At 38.2% G+C, this 19,069-nt stretch overlaps 1 protein-coding gene across 10 annotated transcripts in view; it reads left to right on the plus strand.

Annotated features, from left to right (window-relative positions):
* The window catches only part of LOC122541001 (CYFIP-related Rac1 interactor A), a 216,710-nt gene that overhangs the window by 116,306 nt on the left and 81,335 nt on the right, over positions 1 to 19,069 (plus strand). For 6 of the 10 annotated variants that reach the window (XM_087977590.1, XM_043677451.2, XM_043677459.2 and 3 more), the window contains one exon: positions 14,123 to 14,191. The gene's annotated coding sequence lies outside the window, so the exon portion shown is untranslated. Of the gene's footprint in view, positions 1 to 1,430; positions 1,564 to 14,122; positions 14,192 to 19,069 lie in introns of all 10 variants that reach the window. The other 4 variants (XM_087977589.1, XM_043677442.2, XM_043677434.2 and 1 more) reach the window with 1 other exon arrangement.

The raw sequence follows: 19,069 nt of genomic DNA on the forward strand, positions 1-19,069 counted from the left end.
CAAATCATGAAAGTAAGTCATGAATTAATGTGGTGCCAGTGCTGATTGCTTTTACCTTCCTGCAATTTGAATAATCACTCTTTATTACAATGTAAAGGAATGATTGTGGAACAAAGGTTGACGGTGATTGATGGCACAGGATGCTCTGCCACGCAAATGTGCAAAGTGCAGAGTATAGTCATTATGCTGAGTATGGGCACGGCATTTCTGACAGGGATCTTATAGTTAACCTGTAGTCCCTGGGACATTGAGCTTAATCATTGTGGTTGAATTCCTGCTTGTTACCCAGTCAGAAACCGTAACATGTAGAATGAGGATTGGATTGAACCAGACTGGATTTAGACAATAGACTATAGCTTTATAGCTTGTTGACTCATGTTGAACTGAGAGCTGACCAAATTCATCCTGTGAAGGTCAGAAAGCTCAAATGGAAGTCTTGCATTTCTATTTGACTCCTTTAACTGGCAGTCTTAACATCACCAGCGCTGCTTATCTGCCCCCTGATCTTCAGTTTTATGCTGGCGGTGTGGGCTGCATAACAATGACTTCTGTCCCTGTTATTTGGCAGACTTTAATTATTATTGGCACAGGCGTCACTGCTTCAGAATCCAGAGTTTTTTGGTCAATAGGAAAACACATTTTGAAAATAAATGAAAAAGCAACACGTTATCATTAGTGTGATACCCTGTATTACTCTATTTTAAAAGCACGTTTATATTTGGCAAAAGAAATACTGGTTGCGACAACAAAAGAAAGCAGCAGCAAGCTCATATTAGAATTTAATTAACATATCAGAAAGTTAAGAAGCTATTTAGAGTGTCTGCTGTTCTTAAAATCTACAAGATATTAATCTTGCGTCATGCCACAATTCTGTTCACTGAATAATATGGAGAACATTCTAGTATAAAGGTACAGTACATGCTACTTGTCAAAGCATTCAGTTATCTTCAAATGCCAATGCTTCTGTATACCTCTTAATTTGGAATATATTTTCAAGGTATGATTTCTATGCGTATTGAGCTACAGTTCATGTCTCCTCGGGTATTCACATAATTAGACCTGTTGAGCAACCTTCTGGCTCTTCTAAAGGATTTTTAAGTTTGATCCATGTAGATGTGGCAATGGTTTTGGGCTATTTCCACATCAAAGTCAAAAAGTGCTTTTTACTTAATGGTAAGGTCAGTAAATCTCAAAGTCTCTGCACTTTGAATTGTCAACAGCACTCTGCAATGGTATGGTCAGTTGGAGTACATCATGATCACCTGTCTCTGTTGCTTGGTCTTTTCTTTAATATTGGAGCAAATGTTGTTCCACCATTACCTCTCTGCTAACTGACCTACATTGGATCCTAGGCTTGATTTTAAAATTCTGATCCTTAATTTCAGATCCTTCAGTAGTCTCACTGTTCCCTATTTCTCTGATCTCCTTAGGCTCCAAAACACACTTGAGGTATAGTTGAAAAGAAATACAGGTTGCCAAAGCTTTTGGACATCTTTTCCTCCTCCTGTTGCCCAATGGATGAGATGGCCCAGATTTGAATGAGCAAGCAAAGCTGAGACACAGGTGGAGTATTTAGGAATAGTATTCATTTTGCCTTCATGCTCACATTATAATGTAACCAAATCTTGGCACTCCCTTACTGTAGAAATTTTCCTAATCAATATGTTGAGAGATGTTACCACGTACCTCTGAAACAGGTGACACTTGAACCTAGGCCTCCTAGCTGAAAGGTAGGGATAATATCACTGCACAAGTGCCCCACCATCCCTGCATTTTCAGGAATTTGATAGCTTTGCCTCATTAGCACCACACACAACAGTGATCTGCTAACAATGATTCTTCATTACCCTAGTGATATCTTTCACCATCTCAAACGAATAAATGAGTTACAGTTAGGCTCTTCCAACTTAGTCCAGGCCATCTCCATTCTTCAATGGTAGTATGAAATAATTGTAACACAACATATAATGCATATCATTCATCACTTCCTCTGTGCATTATCATGATCAATCATGTGAACCTACATGAATTGTACACAATTGCAAGTCTCAACGTTGAAGCACATATATGTAGCATGTTTTGTACCTCGGCTGTAGCATGCGGACGTGATTCATCACTTGGTGTTATTTATGGTTTAGTCAAGCTATGCATGTGTTGGAATGCAACAGGTCTCACTCTTCCACACTGCTAATGTTTTCCTGATGCCCTCACTTCAAGTCAAGTTGTCTTTGTAGTTATTGGGATATTAAGATAGCCTATAGAGGATAGCACTTACCTGTTGCACCTCATTATTGAGGACTTGAAGGTCCTGATTGATAAATCCTAGACCTATTGGTCCCATTATTTGAATTGTGTCTTCTATGTGTGTGACATTCTATGAAAAAATGCAAAAAGGATTGTCATTTTGAATAACATGCTCTCAATTATTACTATTGTGTTTTAGTGGAAAAATTGGCCCTGTACACAAGCTTCTTGCTCTGCATGCAATGGATATGTTTTCAAGACAACATACTGCACACCATAATCACTGACAGCCCTACTAGTATTCTCCTCCTTCACCACTGTGCAGCTGTGTAAGAGACCGCATGTTTTTCCCTTTGGACTATGAACTGAAACAGAAGTCAGACACTGCTACATGATCAAAATACCATGAGAGTTTTGTAAAGGAGCAGCACTCCGAAAGCTAGTGCTTCCAATTAAACCTGTTGGACTATAACCTGTTGTTGTGTGATTTTTAACTTTGTACACCCCAGTCCAACACTGGCATCTCCAAATCATGTGAGTTTTGCATTTTAGAAGTCAAGTGGTGTGCATTTGTAGCTGTACAATAGTATGTACTTTTGGAATAGTGAATTGTTAGATTGTTGAGACCAGGATCCTTTGGGTTAAGGAGAAGCCGCCTGATGACTGTCTTCTGGTCCTGTTGCAGTTGTGACTGACCAGAAATATTCAGAGCTGACAAAGTGAAAATATGTTTCTCTCCCTCCTTTCTGTATGAGTAAATAGACAATAAAGACTAGAAAACTCAAGGTGAAAATTTTAGTACAAGAAAAGATTTGAATCCACGTGATGACTTATCAAATCAAAGATTGGCTGTCGCACTGCAGCATCATAAAGCCACAAGACACAGGAGCAGAAATTAGGCCATTCAGCCCATCTAGTTTGCTCTGCCATTCAGTCATGGCTGATAAGTTTCTCAACCCCAATTTCCTGCTTTCCTCCTATAACCTTTGACAATCAAGAACCTATCTATCTCATGACCTGGTCTCCATGGCCTTCTGTGGCAGTGAATTCCATTGATTCGCCACTCTCTGGCTGAAGTAGTTTCTCATTATCTCCATTCTAAAACTTCTTTCCTTTACTCTAAGCTGTGCCCTCAGATCCTAGCCTCTCCTACCGATGAAAATATCTTTCCAAAATCCACTCTGTCCAGGCCATTCAGTGTTCTGTAAGTTTCAGTTAGGTCCTAACCCCACCCCCCATCCTTCTAAACTACAAGCATAGTCCCAGAGTCCTCAAACAATACTCGTACGTTATTCTTTTCATTCCTGGGACCATTCTCATAAACCTGCTCTGAACACACTCCAGGGTGTAAATACGTCCTGAGATAGGGGGCCCAGAACTCCAAATGTGGTCTGATCAGAGCATTATCAAGCTTTAGAAGTACATCCATGTTTTTTATTCAAGTCCTCTCAAAATAAATGCCATCATTGCATTTGCCTTCCTAACTACTGACTCAACCTGCAAGTTTACCTTGAGAGAATCCTGGACTAGAACTCTCAAGTCTCTTTGCACATCAGACTTCTGAATTTTCTCCCCATTTAGAAAATAGTCCATGCCTCTATTCTTCCTACCAAAGTGCATAACCTCTCACTTTCCCACATTGTACTCCATCTACCACTTCTTTGCCTACTCTCCTAACCTGTCCAAATCCTTTTGCAGCCTCCCTGCCCTTTCAATGCTACCTGTCCCTCTTCCTATCTAGGTATCATCTGCAATCTTAACCAGAATGCCCTCAGTTCCTTTGTCTAGATTGTTAATGTATAAAGTGAAAAGTTGTGGTCCGAACACTGAGCCTTGTGGAACCACTTGTGCTATCATCATGTCTCCATTTTTGAAATGAGTATAAGTGTAGAAATAACTTTTTCTCTAGACTTTTGAGCCACATAAATAGGTTTCCCCTGGCGGGTTTTGAGAAGATTTGTAGCTCAGGTTGAGGTTCTGGATGTAGGTTTGCTCGCTGAGCTGGAAGGTTCATTTCCAGACGTTTCGTCACCCTACTAGGTGACTCTGGAGGCCCACTGAAGAGTCGCCTAGTAGGGTGATGAAACGTCTGGAAATTAACCTTGCAGCTCAGCGAGCGAACCTACATCCAGAATAGTTTTCCCGGTTTAAATGTTTTCGATACATCATTTGTATGCTGAATTGTCTATTTTTTTTTAAATCTGTCTTATTTGTGATAATTAGGTTTTTATCCATTTGTGACAGCTTGTGGAATTGTATTATCAGGACAGTCTTCACAATTAAGTCTTAACAGCTGTAAAAGTTATGGTCCTTCCTAATGAATGGGTGGCAAGAGGGTAATTGGTTGGGATAATGACCATGGTGCTGATCACTGATTTACTGACTGTGTCTTTGGAGCAAACAGCACGACTGCATATTCTCTACAGCAGGTCGTGTGTTAACTTGATGCCATCGCATGGCATCATCTTGAGATATCTCTCCTTTGTTGTAAGTGAATTAGTTAAACTTCAATTTAAGTGTACACCAACAATAACAATTCTCCCATGGCAAAGTATAAGATGGCTATCTGTTTCTGGGGCCATGTTACAGTTGGACACTTACCTGATCCAGACAAGCTGATTCCACCAGTATATGGGCACTTCAACATTTCATATCTGCCTCTCATTTGAACGAGATCTGCTTAAGTCTCGAGTCACCCAACTTATGTTGATCCACTTTGAAGCTCTCAACAATTGTAGGGTCATCTGACCTAATTCCTACTCCAATCTGCCCCTTCGCAGAAAATGGGCAGCTATATTTAAAGGTTGGATTCCTGGTGCTGGGAATTCTCCCATCTCTATGCACTCAAACTGGGAACAAAATTAGGACTAATTACTGCCATATTGAGGGCTGGCCCCAATTTGATGTAATAATTGCCTTCTCAATGTAGTGTCTTTTATTTAATAAAATATGTTCCATAATTATAATTTAAAGTACATTTTCCAATGTTTTATATTCACGCACCACTTTTTAAAAATAGATTATTATTGTGTAGTAGGCATAGCTATGCAGGAATGTGTGGCATGCTATCTAGTATTATGATCTCATAGTCCTGTTGAAAGTACTAATCATTTTCTGAAGTGAATATTAACATTGATAAATGGATAAACCATTCAAGAAACAGGATTTCAGAATACTCCAGATTGTTTACAATTCAGCAAAAAAAGTCTGTTTCTGCCTGGAGGAAGCAATCTGCATCAGTTAATCAAAACTTTATTTTCCATTAAAACTGAGCTGCAAGTCTCAGAATGAGAATATTACTACTTGCTCCTAAATATATTTGTCATTTAAAACAGCAGAGGCCAATTCACTGAGGTGTTGGTTAAAAGAGCCATCCAATAATGTTTGGTGAACTAATTCAACACAGATTTGAGATTTCATAAGTGAAACATTGATTTAGTCAGGAATCTGAACAGACGTCTCTCAGCTGTTGGCTTTAAACTGTTATAATCCAATGCATCTGTCTTGTGGGTTGGTGTCTTGCCACCTATTGAAGTGCTCAATACTTGGAGAAATCTGAGAGCTGAACAACCATGGTTGTTAAAACATTTTTGAAAAAGACTCCCATCTGTAATTAGATGTAAAATCCTTTTTTTTTATTTTTGTTTTTAATTTGTTACTACTGCAGGATTATTTGGGCTGCTTGTGTATATTCTAATATAAATTTCTAAATTTATTGTAATATTGATATAGAATAAGCCAGTCCTCATGCAAACATAAGAAATAGGAGCAGAAGAAGACCATTCAGCGCTTGATACTAATCTGCTATTCAATAAGATCATGGCTAATTTATTTATCTTTCAAATTCCACATTCCCATTGTTCCCAATAGCCCTTGATTTCACTGCCTAACAAGAATCTATATACCCCTGCCTTAAAAATTTTTGATGACCTCCACATATTGAGGCAGAATGTTCTAAACCCCCACAATCCTCTTGGAGAAACAATGTCTCCTCATTCTTATCCTGAAATGGTGACTGTTGATTTTAGAACAGTACGCCCTAATTCTGGACTCCCCACAAAAGGAAGGATCTTTTCCATGAACAACTGTCTAGGTCAATCAGGATCTTATCACTTCAATCAAGTCACCCTTCACTCTTTTAAACTCCAGTGGAAACAAGGCCTACCAGTCCAATCTGTCCTTACAAGACTGATTCCACGTACCGTCCTCGTAAACCATCTCTGAACAGCCTTTAGTGAATTAACATTATTTCTTAAATAAGAAAACCAACACTTCACACTCTATTTAAGATGAGGCCTCACCAATCACTTGAAGAACTGAAGTATAACATCTTTACTTTTATGTTCAATTTATTTTATAATAAAGGCTAGCATCTTATTAGCTTTCTTGATGTATATGCTGTACCTGTGTCTTAACTACTTGTGACTCATGCAGCAGAACAGCTAAATTCCTCTGCATCCCAGAATTTAGTGATCATTCTCCATTTGAGTCATACTCTGCTCATTTATTCTTGTTGCTAAAGTGAACGACTTCATGTTTTCCCATATTGTTTTCCATCTGGCAGATTTTTACCACTCACTGAATCTATCTCTGTACATGATCCTTAGGTTGTCTTCACATCATATTTTCCTGTCTATTTTGATATTATCTGCAAATTTAGCCACCTTGCCTTTGTACCCTCATCTACATCAATGATGTAAATTTTAAGAGGGTGAGGCCTTAGCAAGGACCCGTGTGGGGCTCCATTCATCACATTGCCATTCAGACAAGGGCCCATTCATGCATACTGTTTTCAGCGACCCCAACCAAACTTCTATCAATACTAACTTGTTACCCCACGAGTTTGTTTCGCAATTGTCTTTTTATGTGGTACCTTACCAGATGCCTTCTGGAAATCCAAGTATGATATATTTGCAGTCTTTTTTTATCAGTAGTGAACATTATTCCAAAAAAAGCCCCAATAAATTGGTTAAACATGATTCTCTTTTGATAAAACTATGCTAGCTCTTCCCAACTAACTTGAGGTTATCAAAGTATTCAGCTTTAACCTCTTTAATGGCTGTTTTTAGCAGATTACAGTAATTTAGAACACCAAAACTTATTCAATGACAGCAGACCCACCTCAATTAAGACTCTGACTGCACACACATATGATCTCAATATTCAAATTCTGAAATATACCCTACTCAATGGATCTGGAAAGGAGGGTGCACCCTCTGGTACCTTGCTTCTTGGGCTTCCCACATGGCAAGTCCCTCCCTGCTTGATTCCAGGTTCAATATCAGCAGCAGCAGAATGAGGCATTATCTGCCCCCTGAACAGCCTCTATTAGCAGTGGAAAGAGGATGTCCTCATGCCTACCTTAGATTTAATTGGCTCAGAGGTGTTAAGGGAGCAATGTCACCACTCACCACCTTCAAACTTGATTTAATTGCCCCTTCCAACTATCAAACTGTCCTTGAGCACGAGGATTAAATTTTAGCCTATACTTCTAAAATGTAAAAATTGACAAATGTCTTTAGTCAGCACAAACAATTTGATACAGTTAAGGTATTGATTTATTTGAGCTTTGAGTCATTTGTAGTGTACCTATCTCTTTAGATATTTGTGGCTCTGGCTATGCTTTAAGAACATCAAACATATATTAATTTTATTTACAGTTCTATTCTTGAGATACACTCAGTTGACTATTTGCTAAGGCATTTAAAAAAAATAGTGATGCTGGTATATCTGACAGGTTTACTTTCATTTCATTGCCAGCTGCTCAGTCCTCTTGTTGGAATCCAAAACGACAGAGTGCAGTGTAATACCAACACTAGTCTTGATTCTATATGTAGTGACAACACAGTGATGATGATACTGGACAAATGGTCCAGAGGCATGAGTTCAAATCCCACCCTGGCAGCTGAGGAATTTAAATTCAGGTAATTAAACAAAGCTGCAATAAAAAGCAATTGTTAGCAATGCTGACCACAAAATTGCAGATTTGTTGTAAAAAAAAAAATTCTAGCTTTTTCTCTGAAGTTGTTTAGGAAAAGGAATCTGCAGACTTGTTTGTGACTCCAGCACAATAATTGACTCTTAACTGTCTTCCAAAAGTCACTCAATTTTATCGAAATACTATGTGATTTCTGATAAGAATAAAATTGGGCAGATGACTAACATCATCAACCAAGACACTGGATATGACAAATGCCTAACCAGCCTAGTCCTCCTGCTTAAGATTATGCACGTAAGCTAAAATTCTGCAATCCTGCCACATGGAAAGCCCAGGACTCAATCTCATGGAATCACTAATGGCAGAATGTTCCACTGGCTCTAGTGGAACTAGTGATATGCAGCCAGGAGGAATGGCCCTGGGAGGAGACCTCAACATTAAATGTGGATACCATGTAGTCTGACACCTAGCCAAACGTGGGCAAAGAAACCTGCTGATTACCATGTAGTGCCCTTCAGCTGCTGAGCTAGTACTGTTCCATGTTGAACACCACTGGGAAGAAGTAGTAAGTAGTTAGGGCACAGAATATTGGGGTATTCAATATCCATTTTCTATCAAGCTACATAGCATCACAATCAACTGAACTTGCCAATTCCTTAACGTTAAGTGCTTAAGGCAAGCGGTAGGAAAAAAACAAAATGTGGGGAGGCCCTTATTAATCTCATCCTCTCTAATCTACTTGTCAAATTTCTTTCATGTTGGTACCACCATCATGCTGATTGTGAATGGAATCAGCACAAACTGAGGCATCCATTAAGTGCTGTGGACTATCCACAGTATTCCATCACAATCTCAAACTTTATCACCTATTTTGTCCCTCACTTTACCACCACCATCAAGCCAATGGATTGTCTCTGGTTCAGTGAGGAGTAGAGGAGACCATGTCAGGAGCCACACATCACCAGGTTATAGTCCAGCAGATTTATTTAAATCACAAGCTTTGGGAGTGCTGCTCCTTTGTCACGTGGAGTGACTTCACCTGACTGAAGGAGCAGTACTTCAAAAGCTTGTGATTTCAAATCTGGTGTCATATGACTTCTGACCTTGTCCACCCCAGTCCAACACTGGCATCTCCACATAATGTCAGAAGCAGCAGTGGGAGTATTTAAAAATGAGGTGCCATTCTAGAGAGGATGCAATGCTGGATTACATGCAGTATTAACAGCTAAAGTAACATACATTATAGCCAAGTGATTTCACAAGCAATGGATAAGATTAAAGCTCTGCAGCACAGCTGCATCCAGTTGTGAATTATTGTGGGCAGTTAAACAAAATAGGAAGAACGGAAGAAGCCCAACACAACAGCATAAAAGATGAGGCTGAAACATTTGCAACTATCTTCAGTCAGAAGTACCAGGTAAATGATCCACCTTGTTATCTTCCTGAGATTGCCAACATCAGTCTCTAGCTAATTCAATTCACTGTAGCCAATTTAGGTTTTACCAAGTAGCACTTGCTCATCAGTAAGGTAAAAACAATGATTGCAGATGCTGGAAACCAGATTCTGGATTTGTGGTGCTGGAAGAGCACAGCAGTTCAGGCAGCATCCAAGGAGCAGCGAAATTGACGTTTCGGGCAAAAACCCTTCATCAGGAATAAAGGCAGTGAGCCTGGCCTTGCTCATCAGTAACCTATTCACTGATGTTAAGTCTGCGGCCAATCTGCTTCATATTTTATTACATTTTTTTTCCAAAATTGGGTAAAAGAGACAAATGCTAGAGATGAGGTGAGAGTTGCTTCTATTGACATTAAGGCAGTATTTGACCAAGTGTGAAATGAAGAAGCCCAAGTAAAATTAAAGTCAAATGGAATTATGGATAACTCTCCAGTGATTGGAGTCATGTTTTGCACAAAGGACGTTCATCATCTATAAACGGAACCAGTTATTCTGGCCCAGAGGGTATGATGCAGGAATGTCTTGGGTAGTGTCCTCAGCCAAACTAGATTAAGCTTATTCATTGATGACATCCCTCCCTTATTAGGTTAGAAATTGGGATTATTGCATAGTGTTCAGTACAATTTACAAATCTTTCTATAATAGAGTACCACATGCAACAAACCAAGACAAATGTATGGCTGAGCTTGGTGTGTGGCAAGTCACAATCATACCACACAAGTGCCAGGCAATGATGGTCACCAACAATATTTTCTGTCTATAAGGCACACTGCAAGAGCTAGGCACTTTTGACTCTATATACCAAACCAGTGACCTCTAATGCTTAGAGCAAGGGCATCAGGTGCATGGAGACAGCACTAGCTTCTTGGGAGCATTTGGGGATGTTGGAGTAAATGCTAACCTCAGTAGTAATGTCCATCCCACACGGAAAAATAAAAATGAAACTGTTTACACTTCCAAAAAATGGTTACACATACAAGTGATCTGTGTGTACGATCTGTAATGGAGTGCGGATAGTATTAAGTATCACTCAGTACAACTTTTAAATTTCTGAATGAAAATTAAGTTTACCTAATGACAGTAAAAATGTGCTTGATTGTTTACAACAGCCTCAACACCCTCTGGTCATTTGGAGATACCATGCTCTTATTGGATTGTGACATAATAACAATGTCCTCACTTAAAGTCAGTGTGATATTCCTGAAAATCTCACCTTTAAGTGAAAGGACATTTTTATTCCCAAGAAATCAGTTTTAGAACTAGAGTTGGGTTTTATAGAAACATTGCAGGCTGTGAAGTGGCTGGGTCAGGTCACAGCGTGGTCCGGAGCCAGTTGGGGAAGGGATGCTCTGGAAGTGGTCTCCAGTCTGAGGTCCAAGACTAGTCATTCCAACATTCTACTGATTAAGCCAGGTAAGATATTGGTGTATAGTAACAAATGTTAATATGACTCTCACGACACTCAATGGTGTTTCTAGCTCTAATTTAGCAATGTTACAGCAAAATAACGCTAAAAGGGTAACATTAAATGCAGTCACCCTGGTACATTAGTACACCTTCTGTGTGCCAGATTTTAAGGGATGTTTTTGGATGGTTTAAACCCAACTGGCAAGACTGCAACCTTAGACCAGGAAAGGTTGTGTATAGGAAGGCAGAAAGATAATTCAGTACTGAAGAATCAGATTGGGTTAATTAACTGCTGCCAGTGTTTCTGGAAGTTGTGTCAGACTTTGATAGCTGGAATTCAGCCAAATAAATGTTGCCTATTCAGCTTGTATAATGCATTTCATCTAAGAGACTCCATTGTCATACCTTATATGAAATCAATGTTGCTGATGATCGGAAGGATTTTAGTATAAAGCCAGACCTTGCAGTCATAGAAGTGTCCAGCACACAAGGCCTAACAAACAGTCATTTTGGATGATGTGGAAAGGAAAAACCCAGATATGATATTGCAATCAGCTTATGTTGTGCATAATCTACGAAGGACTTCTGTCTTTATCAGGTGATAGATGCAGTTTATACGTTGCCCAAAGAGAATCAATAACACAACTAGGCAAGTGGAAAAACTCCTTGTTAAAATGTAATTTTTCTCTCAATATAACCTGATGGTGAATTTGTAACTACTTTTTCTCCTTGCCACTCTTAAAATGCATTAGAACCATTTTCTGTTTGATTTTACCCACCATCTGTTGCGATATTTTGATGATAAATTGTGTACCCATGAAGAGTTTTTTTTATGATAAAGTTAATAGCTTGAAATAATAATCAATTGTTAATCTTCCCATGCGCATTCATAATACTGAACTCGAATATTTCGTTATTTTAAATAGGACTCGTTTTAGCAGTATTAATCTTTATTCAACAAATGGAGAAGTAATTATTTTATATAGTGAATGAAGTTGACTAGTTATATAGTGAATGATAGCTTGCTTGCCAATGTTTACAGCATCAAAGGAAATGTCCAAACTCTAAGCTTTGTGGTGCATTGGTATTGTCCTAAATTTGACCCAGGAGGCCCAAATTCAAGTCCATCTGCTCCAAAGGTCTCATTTTGACCTTAATCCAAGGTCGATCCTTCACTCGAGCATTACTGGCCTCCGCTAAGGTTTGACACCTTGATAACCTGCTTTACACGGAGATGAATGCGGTGAGACCTCTGATTTAAATAGAGAATATATCTGGTCATCAAACCAAACTATATTATCACAGAAGCATCTGACCAACCCTTCTGCCTCTACTCTTGTTTTTTATCAACATTAGCTTATTTCTCAATCCTGTTAGATGAACAACTATGCACAGGATTTGAATTGTTCATCAGTGATGCAAATGGACTATAAACAGCACCATTGTACGCTTATATTTGAATAGAACAGCTTTAATAACAGATCAGCACTCAATACACTAAAAATAGGTTCAGCACGGTGGCTCAGAGGTTAAGGACCCAGGTTCGATTCCGGCTCCAGGTGACTGTCTGTGTGGAGTTTGAATATTCTCCCCGTGTCTGTGTGGGTTTCCTCTAGGTGCTCCGGTTTCTTCCCACAATCCAAAGATGTGCAAGTCATGTGAATTGACCATGCTAACTTGTCCATAGTGTTAGGTGCATTAGTCAAGAGTAAATGTAGGGGAATTGTTCTGGGTGGGTTAGTCTTCGGAGGGTCGGTGTGGACTTGTTGGGCCAAATGGCCTGTTTCCACACTATAGAGAATCTAATCTAATTTAATCTAATCAATGCCATTTGAACGATTTGTGTCCCAGAAGTACATCAGTCTGAGGTATATATTGTTTCCATCTGCAATTTTATAGACTAGCTGTGAACAATTATAGCAAAATGAAAATCTAAAGCATGTACTACTGACCCAAATGTACCATTGTTTCCACATGAATATTGTGTGCTGCAGTACCAAATCTCCAATCTCCAAATGCTTTCTTATTGCACTCCACTGTTTACATTTCTCTCAAACTATTTTTGGTAACAACATCTATGGAAATGTGGCAGACACCCATTAAATTGTGACATTTGTAAAAGACTCAGAACATTATCTGAAGGGTGAAAAAGTTGCAAGACTAGTGAGTTGGTCTTGCAGGGAGCCATCACAAATGATGGACCTAATGACTGTGTCTTGATTTGTAACTAGACTATGATTCAGTGAAAAGCTCAAAGAAACCATTGACATGATAACAGCTGTATTATTGGGTGAAATTATTGACAAACTTTTTTACCAATCAATGTCACAAACATTTAAATAAAGATAAAGAATTGCAGATGTTGGAACTCTGAAGCACAGAATACTGAAGAAACTCAGCAAGTTTGGCAGCATCTGTAGAGAGAGGAGCAGTGTTAATACTTCGAATCCAGTAACTCTTTACTGATTATGTCAGATGTGCTGAGTTTCTCCAGCAGTTTGTTCATGTTTCAGGAACATTTAGTTGTTATTGTGGAGGAAAGAGAAGGTCCTGCTGTACTACATTGATTGAAAGAAAAACCAACAGAGTCCAAACTGCTTATTAACCTATGGGGAAATACATTCCTGATTGTTGACCACTTCTTGTAGAAAGAATTTGTCACTTGAAGGAACTCCTATTGAGGCTGCACCTGGCCTGGCCATCAGTTGGTACAGGCAGCAAGAGGTCAAGGGAATTATTCAGTGTAACCTCTTGTCCATCTTCTGCAGTTACATTTGTACCCAGGTGTCATGAGGAAGGGAGCATGCAACAACTACTGGTATGCTTGAGGTCTTCTGTGCACACTTGGGACTGGAATGCATTATTGATTATCAGGACATGGTAAATTTTCTTCACATTTTATGTTCTTAACTTACTGATTGTAACAGATCAAGTAGTGACATTTGTTACCTATTTGAAGTGATAAATACCTGTGATAAGTCAAAATGTGATAGTCTATAGAAAATTGTCCTGTTTAGTTGTATAATGAACATCATATTTTTAATTCTAATTTAAAATATCTGTATTTGTATTTCTAGATTTTGATGCATTAAACCTTAACACCTGGCTGTGTGACAAAAAGCATTTTTCTCCAAAGTTGTTGCCAGGTAGGTGGAAAGCTTTTTTTGTATGACTTAATTTTGTAAGAACATTAGAGCATGCCAATTTCATTTTGAGTTACAGCTGTTAGCCAACGTGAATGTTGCATGCATCTGCTCTGTGATTTATAGAGTACTCCATAGCCTGCCTGCCAGAAGCCTGTCTGGTATGCTTTATACGTAATTAGAATTTCACTCCAATCCTGTGCTCACGGATGTATTTGGCATTTTTAACGGCAATGTCCTAGCCACCTGCTTACCCATTTGTGAACCTTGGCTATTAAGATGGAATTACTGTCTACAAAACAGTAGTGAGTAAATGCTTGAGTCTCGTCCCAAAAAAAACTTTTTTTTGTTCCAAGCCTTTCCTCCCCCCAAATAGGAATGATCCTATGTGGACACTCGCAATCTGTGATATGCAGTCAGTATTTCTTTTCTGAAATGCCTCCATATTTGTCCATATGTTTAAGAGCTTGTTTCATTCATATTTCTTTTAAAAGGGAGCTTGATTTTACTTTATAAATTGATATTTGCTAATTATAATGAGAATTTACAAAAAGTCTGTTTGCATGAACAATGATGTACGCAATAAATCTGTATAGCACAACTTCCCTGTTAGTTATAATGGTACTGCAGTGTTATACTGTGGGCAGCAATGCTGATATAAAAATCATGCGGTTCTGTAATCACAGAACATTTAAAAATTGAACAATGCCTCTAATCTTCAATAACATCATTCTAATTCCTCATATGATTGAATACAACATAGATTTCAGCAAAGTGTGTCTTTTTTGTTTCTGTTTATGGAAAGGCAAAGCCGTCAGTAGCTCAGTGGTTAGCACTGCAGCCTCACAGCGCTAGGGACCTGGGTTCAATTCCAGCCTCCGGTGACCGTCTATGTGGAGTTTGCGTATTCTCCCCGTGTGTGGTGGATTTCCTCCGGCTGCTCTAGTTTCCTCCCACAATCCAAAGGTGTGCAGGCCAGGTGGATTGGTCTTGCTAAATTGTCCATAGTGTTAGGTGCATTAGTCAGAGGGAGGTGGGTCTAGGTGGGTTGCTCTTCGGACAGTTGGTGTGGACTTTTTGGGCACAAGGGCCTGTTTTCACACTGTAGGGAATCTAATCTAATCATCTGCATTATTTTGAAATTCTGATTGTTCTGTTATTGCAACTGTGCTGCCACTCAAATATGGAAAAACTTTATTTTAGAACGTCCAGCTCTAATTTGGGGTCCTATTAAAAGAAGGATACTTGAGCTCTGGAAATGGTCAAATGAAAATCCACTGAAATGGTTCAGAGAATGAGAGTTATACTTAAGTTTATCTCAAGTTTTTTTACTGGAATGGGGAAAACCAGAAGAATTCTAATAGAGGGTTTCAATGCAAACACCTTTAAAGCGTAAATATGAAAATTCATTCCTCTGTTTGGCAACCACAGTGAGAGAGCATGGATTCAGCACGTTCACAAGAAAACCATAGGGAAGTGTTCGAAGAAACATTTAACTACAAATGGCTATTCGTAGGGAATTTATGATGTCATTCAGAGGGGAATTAACAAAGAAAGGGATAGGGATGAAAGACGAAGCAGAAGAATAACATTGGAATAGATTGTTCTAATTGAAGAATTATCACTGGTAAATGTACAGGGTGACAAATGAGTTTTATACATTTTGGTGTTGTATTAAATTTCATAGTTTCTAAGCTTTTTTTTGCTTAGTTCTTTCTTCCTCTTTTTGTTTCTCATTTGATTTCTAAATTTATACATTTATTTTATCTTTTTTCTTCTTAACTGTATTGCCTTCCTTTTATGCTTTGCATACAGTCTGCAGATTTGTACTGTGGAATCCATGTTGGTAAAATGTTGGCTGAATCCAATAACAAAAGTCTTTCTCAGGCAATAAAATCTACAACACTTCAGATTTGATCGGTTGGCACCTTAGATTTCCCATTTAACATTTAACAGTACCCATGCTCAAGGAAATATTTCAAAGAAAGCCTAGGCAGCTGGTAATGCCTGAGGATGAATAATAAATCTGCACACTTTAATGGTGAATGAGTGGTTTGGCACACCTGAAAAGGCTGATTATGTAAAAAATACAAAAAATACATGTAATATACTATCAATTATTTCCACTTGTCTCCTTTGATGAATAACTTGTTGGGTATGAGAAATGCTGCGTGCTACTATTAGCAAGAAGCCATGATTCAGAATGCATCACTGGCAAACTTGGCTGTACCCTTACCTGAGGTCCATGTGCACAAATTTTAAACAAATGTCTTGGTAGAATAATTAAGAGTATAAATGCAGGCTATTTTCTTTTATCTTTCCATACTCTGAAACCATAAGTCTTGTTAAGAATTTTGCCTCTGAGCAGTACTTCTACTATGACTAATCTGTATGTCTCAACTGATTATGCAGCTAACCCTGTGAGCCACCTGGGGAGGTGCACACAACACTTGATTATATTTATCTATTTAAAACATGCAAAAATATGACTCAAGGTAAAACAACAATCGTGTGGAACAATTCTACACATCAGTTCCAAAGTGGGTGGCACGGTGGCACAGTGGTTAGCACTGCTGCCTCACAGCGCCAGAGACCCAGGTTCAGTTCCCGCCTCAGGCGACTCTGTGTGGAGTTTGCACACTCTCCCTGTGTCTGCGTGGGTTTCCTCTGGGTGCTCCGGTTTCCTCCCGCAATCCAAAAATATGCAAGTTAGGTGGATTGGCTACACAAAATTGCCCATAGTGTTAGGGTGAAGGAGTAATTGTAGGGGAATGGGTCTGGGTGGGTTGCACTTGGGTGGGTTGGTGTGGACTTGTTGGGCCGAAGTGCCTGTTTCCACACTGTAAGTAAGTAATCTAGTAAAAAAAGCCACCTTTTTTGTACTTTCATAAATAAATGTGTTCTGAATAAATATTCGTGATTTCCTAGAAAGGTGTTGAAGTGTTTAAAATATTCCATAAATGAAGGCTCTTTATATCTTGTTATAAGAGTCTTTCTGTAAGTAAGAAAGATAATAGTCTTGTTATATTTCTATGTAAATTTCTTATTCTTACAAGGAAAAACTCAGCACCAAGACATTAAATTTGGTTAAGAAAAATTGGTAAGTAAATCTATACTGACCTCTGGTGGTTAGGTTGGGTACTGCATTTGATGGGGCATATTGAATGTGAGTAACTGACTTACTAAGAAACTTGCATATGAAATTGGGTTTTACTTATAAGGCAATAATATTTAAGTGCATGATCTTTTACAACATGCTTATACAAATTCTTGTACATATACTTGAGGCTTTCCTCTACTCTTTTATTTTTTAGCCTTTCTTATTTGCCCACCCATTCACTCCACTGCTACATACCAACTGAGGATAATTAGGTTATTGTTCAGCATTCTTTCACCACCATTGCACTGGTTAGCTGCCAGAAGGTACATAAGCAATCAAGGCATCTGTCAAAATGCAGCAGCATTGCAGGAACTCATTAAAATAAATGCTATGTATATTCCACTGTCCAGTGACGTTGCGTATTTTATTTCACTGTTTGCTCATTGTATTGTACATTTTTTTAAACAAGTGATAGGTTTAATTGATAGCATAAGTATATTTATTGTTATTAATGTATGCTATTTGTTATCAGTCAACTTTTTTAAGAGTCGAAAACGTAAACTTGTGTGGGACTTGAATCAGAGCAATGTTAAATTACAGAACCTATTTATGATGAGGCATCAACTTATGAAAATCTGAATATGCTTGACTTACATTAGATTGTTGATATTAAGGTAAATTTTGCAAGGATTTTGTCAAAGTTTGTTCTTGATCTCAGATTTATAATTCCTTCAAACAAAACTGAAACAATAGTTTGCGTTTCATTTCACAAAATCATATCTTAAACTAGTGGATTGACTCTCTATCTCTATTGTGTGGTCCGATTAGAATTGCAACCTTAAGGTTTTGTACTTGCTATTAGAGGGTAACAGACTGAGTAAATTATAATAATTTGCGTTCTGATAGTGTCGTAAATTCTGAGGGCCAATTGTGAAGATCATCCAAATTCTAATTTGGATATGTGCACTAAATTTATTTAGAAGTGTCTATTTTTAATATAATAGTTATCATGTTATTGTGCTGCAGATTATTATTTAATATTGAAGGTATTTTGTTGCCATTTTTAAAAACATATTTGACGTGACATTAAATAAATATTGACTGCTTTTATTATGTAAACCTGAAAGTATTTTAGATTGCAATTGTTGTTTTTATCTAGATTGTACAATAAGATGCAAAAATGTTTAAGATACACTCTTGTAAGATTCCTCGTTATCAGTGATAGCGATGCAGAACAATAAAGGCTCATAGTTTCAGTTAAAATGTGCACCTGCCATGCATTTTGCAATTGTTCTTAGTCAGTCGAGCCCTGACATAAAGCTTAACCCAATCAATGTTGCAGCTGTGAATGCTACAGAGGCTCTCCAGTTTCAGAGATGAAAAGGGAGTCAGGTCAGATTTAGTGCCTGGTGGCCTCTTGCTTATTGTTTATTTCTTAAGAGGTCTGATAACAAACTTCCACCTTGTATCTGGCAAACTGGAAGTTAGCACAACTATTTTCCTGTAAGAATGAAAGAGAACCATTGACTAACTTTTGGCTTTTTTCTCTTTAGTGCAGAAATAAATTATCTGCTTTTAAGGCTCAAATCAATTTGCTTTATCTAAAGTATACAAATGAAATATGTCAAACATTTAGATATCTCCAGAGAACCTGATTTCTTGTCAGGTAGTACTGCAAAATGATAGGTGATAAACTTAAAATAACATGTTGTTTTCAAACCATTAAGGTATACTATGTGCTACAAATTTGCTTGGAATGTATCAAATCTACAGTGTCTTCC

This window comes from Chiloscyllium plagiosum, unplaced genomic scaffold, assembly GCF_037043375.1.
Source record: "Chiloscyllium plagiosum isolate Xiang-an unplaced genomic scaffold, Cpla_swu_hap1 HiC_scaffold_3, whole genome shotgun sequence".
In the NCBI taxonomy this organism is placed as follows: domain Eukaryota; kingdom Metazoa; phylum Chordata; class Chondrichthyes; order Orectolobiformes; family Hemiscylliidae; genus Chiloscyllium; species Chiloscyllium plagiosum.